The sequence below is a fragment of the Bos mutus genome, chromosome 22 (assembly GCF_027580195.1).
Source record: "Bos mutus isolate GX-2022 chromosome 22, NWIPB_WYAK_1.1, whole genome shotgun sequence".
Classification (NCBI taxonomy): domain Eukaryota; kingdom Metazoa; phylum Chordata; class Mammalia; order Artiodactyla; family Bovidae; genus Bos; species Bos mutus.
Genome location: NC_091638.1, coordinates 38,667,802 through 38,672,446, shown reverse-complemented (window position 1 = coordinate 38,672,446; position 4,645 = coordinate 38,667,802).

The following is a 4,645-nucleotide window of genomic DNA, read 5'->3' as shown; positions in this document are numbered from 1 at the left end:
TGTGAGGGAGAGAGGGAGGAGGTCAGAGAGGAAAGTGGGCCACAGCATCCAGGCCACAATAAGAATTCTGATTTATGGTCTTGGTTTCACCCAGATCTTGGGTTTTGGAGTTGGGCAGACCTCGCTCTGAATCTTGGCTTTATTCTTCTTGTGTTACTTCAGGCAAGTTACTTAGTTTCCTTAAGCCATTGTTTTCTTATCTTTGAAATGGGTACAGCCATAGGACCTATTTCAGAAGGTTGCTAAGAGAATTCAGTGGAGTGCTTAGCAGGTAACAAAGCTCAATGATTTTTTTTTTTTTTTTAATGTTGAACTTTTAAAAAAAACTGAAGTATATCTGATTTACAATATTGTGTTAGTTTCAGGTGTACCAGCATAGCGAGTCAGTATTTTGGCGATTAAATTCCATTATAGGTTATTAGAAGATACTGGGTATATAATTCCCTGTGCTGTACAGTAAATCCTTGCTGCTTATTTATTTTGTATACTGTGCTGTGCTTAGTTGCTCAGTCGTGTCTGACTCTTTGTGATCCCATGGACGGTAGCTGGTCAGGTTCCTCTGTCCATGGAATTCTCCAGGCAAGAATACTGGAGTAGGTTGCCATGGCCTCCTCCAGGGGGATCTTCCCGACCCAGGGATCAAACCCAGGTCTCCCATATTGCAGGCAGATTCTTTACCATCTGAGCCACCAGGGAAACCCATTTTATATACAGTAGCTGCTGCTGCTGCTAAGTCACCTCAGTCGTGTCCGACTTTGTGCGACCCCAGAGACAGCAGCCCACCAGACTTCCTCACCCCTGGGATTCTCCAGTGGGTTGCCATTTCCTTCTCCAATGCATGAAAATGAAAAGTGAAAGTGAAGTCAGTCAGTCGTGCCCGACTCTTAGCGACCCCATGGACTGCAGCTTACCAGGCTCCTCCGTCCATGGATCCTCCAGGCAAGAGTACTGGAGTGGGGTGCCATTGCCCTGTCCGATACAGTAGCTTGTGTCTGTCAATTCCTAATTTGTCCCTCCCCCATTTCCTCTTCCCTTTGGTAACCACAAGCTTGTTTTCCATATCTATGAGTCTGTTTTGCAAATACATTCATTTGTATTACTTCAGATTCTATATATAAGTGCAGTATTTGTCTTTCCTGACTTCTTTCACTAAGCATAGTGAACTCTAGGTTTACTCACATTGCTGCAAATGGCATTATTTCATTTTTCATAGCTGAATAGTATTCCACTATATTATATTCCAATAATATTCCAATCTATATTTTTACATAAAGCAACATGGATCTGACAACACAGATTTCTGCTCAGTGTCAAGGCTTGATATCTCCCTCTCCCTACTCTGCAAGTGATTCTGTAGGAAGAGGCAAGAAGTAATGCTTGAACTCTCAACAGCTTTCCTATGTAAAGGAGGATTTAGGAAAGAAATCAGGGCAGGTGAGCCCTCTGTCTATGTACTGATAAATGGAGATTATTGGGCAAACACAGAGAAGAGCATTAAGCCAGCTAGCACAGGGAAGTGAAGCAGGAGTCTTCTTTTATTAAGGAGATGCAGATGGCTCATATGTCCCCCAATCTTTAATTCTTTCCAGTTTGGGGCTACTTTGAGTTGCTTCCTCTCATTCTGTCCCCCACAGCCTAATTTTAGGGAAATCTCTCAGCTCAGTAAACCTCAGACATTGGTTCTTGGAAGCTGAACTTCTGCTCCTCCCCATCTGCTAGTGTCTAGTCTATTGCACCCGATGATGGATAACTTTTTCAACGAATGATAACTGTACATGCAGTTCCCAGGAAAGGAAGAAAAGAGTCTTCTTAGTGGAAGATGTCAAGGCATAGAGGTTGGGTGCAAAATGTCAGAGTTTTTGTCTCAGCTTTACCAACAGTCTTTGTTGGGAGGTGGTCAAATATTTGGGTGGATGAGTTCTTCCCATAATGATAATCACAGCTAACATTCACATGGCTATTGGTAAATTCCAAGAACTGCCCTAAACACTTTATATTTGTTAAATGTTCATAATCTTCAAACAACATTACAGGTATATGCTATGATTATGTCTGTTACAGAAACTGTGAGACAAGAATCTTAAGCAACCCACACAATTGAAACAGCTGTAGGTAATGGAGTAGCAATTTGAGTCCAGAGAACTTGGTGGAAAAGTCAACGTGTTTAGCCACTATTCCATGGTTGCTCACAAGTTTTAGTCTTGTTCATCTCTCATCTTATTTGTACTCTAACTGGGAAATGTTGCGGGTATTGCTCTGACTTCTGATTTATTATCTTTGAACACTAGATGATATTTAACTGTATCCTCTAATACTAATCTGCTAATGAACCGGTTTCATTGGGTGCCGTGAACACTATGCAGGCTTCTGAAACCAGAACACTAACACATCTCAATGAGCCTAGCAATTACTTTCTAAACATATATTGCACAAGAACTACAAAACAATTCCATCAGGATCCAATGCAGGATTGCTTTTTGGCTCAAACTGCTTCAAATCTTATTCAGAGGGCAATCAATGGTCCTTCTAAAATATCACATCATTTGGTCCATTGGCACCTCGCAATATAGGTCCATCCAAATCTCACTGGGTTGAGCCACGGGCAATCAATTCTGTAATAATTGTTCTCTCGGTTTTCAGCTATTTCTATGAATATGGTGCACGCCCACAAACTTCTTAACACATAGCAATTTATAGTGCCGATATTTTGTTGGGAGAAGGGTTGCTACTTCCAGAAGCTCTCCAGGAGCTCCAAAATTGATCATTATTGCCAGACATTAACTCACACTGAGGTTTTTTAGCTCTCAGACTTTCCCAGTAAATTCACCCAAAAGAGGCAGAATTTGGGGTGTGGAAAGAACATGAAACAGGAATGCCAGATTTAGTCTGAACTTTGCACCAATTTATTCTTCTCATTGGGTGTCAGTTTCATCTTCCATAAAACAAGGTTTACGACAAGTTACAGTCCTTACAAACTACCATTCTTTCATTCATGCCACAAAAAATGCATTCTGAGTTTCTAGGAATCAGTTTTCTTCTAGACAAGGGTACCACTTAGGGAATAAAACATCCATCACTTCTTGCCTTCATGGCACTTACATTCTATAAAGATGATATTTCCCTGAAATGGTCCAGTGATACTTCTAGTCTCATACATTCTTCCACAAAGAGCTTTGTTACTCTTCTATCCATGATAGAGCCTCTTTCTCCCTCTTTGTATTTGGGCAGGCACAGTTGACTTGTGCCAATCAACTGTGGCACAAGTGATGCTCTGTGGCTTCCTTTCCAGGCCAGGTCACGTTGTCTGGCACTATCTCTCTCCCAAGGTGCTCACTCTGGGGACCTAGACACTTCCATAGTGAGGGTGTCCAAACTAACACATGGACGTTGACCACGTGATGCAAAGACTCATATGACCTGGAATGTATTAAGTACTTCCTAATTATTGGCTCTTACTACCTCAGCATACAGTAGGCAAAACCAGAATCTTTTTAGCAAGAGAATTAAAATGTCAAACACAATATAGTCCCTCTTATCTCATATCAATCTTGGACCTCTGAGAGAGATGAGGAACAAGAATCAGAGCGATCAATCAGAAAGGAACAAGTTCATACAAGTGACAAGAACAGAATTTTAGTTCAAACCTCAATCTTCTTTGTGCCAAGGGCCCTTCTTATAAAATCACAGAATTAAATGACCATGATTAGGCCTGCACTTTATCTTACGGATACATGATTTCTATGCCTTCCTTTCTAAGCTGACATTTTCTTTTCATACCTAAGAATCTGCTAAAAGTGATATTTCAAATATCCCGGTACAAATTCAGCCATGGAATAAATAAATGAGTTGTGTTAGTAAATAGGAAAGTTGAGCAGTGTGTTCCTCAGTAACTGAAGAAGAATAAATATTTAATATTCCTCAACTCAAATATGGCATTGAAATGATATACATGCATAGTGTTCCATGCACTTAAATGAAAATAAAGATTTTAGAGGCACTGCCAACCTTTCATCAGATTCTGGCTCTAATTAAAGACATTTTCCGTAGGTGTATCCCCATGCAGCTTGCAAGCAGGCACCCAGTCTGTCGGGACTGAGTAATTGGCGTTTTAATTTTCTCCCTCTCTGCATACTTGGACTTCATTGATCATCATTTATCGTGATGGGCAATAGATCACAGGGGTAGACTAAGGATGGGGAGTGGGGCAGGGTTGGAAGAAGAGTCTGGATTGGAAGGGAGGATGCCTGGCTTCTAGATCTAGGTCTGTCTCACCTCACTGGGTAACCCTCGGCTCTTCAAGCCTCCACTTCCTCATTTTTAACATGAAACAAGGTAGCTTAGCATTGAGAGACAAAAAATGTCTATGTTCCAACTCTAATTAATGACAAGTTGACCTGAAGGCTGTATTGATAAGTATTCTGAGGAATATACAGGCTAGGCAGAAAAGAGCTTCCTGTTTGATTAGCAATGTCACCCACAGGTGAGGAAAAATATATCCAGCCTTAAAATAGCAGAGTGATGAGACAAATGGAAAGAAGTTGGGGACTCTGGGCAGCTGAAAATCAGTCAGTAAACACATTTGAGTCAGTTCTAATGAGCTGGATGAACCTAGAGCCTATTACACAGTGAAGTAAGTCAGAAAGAA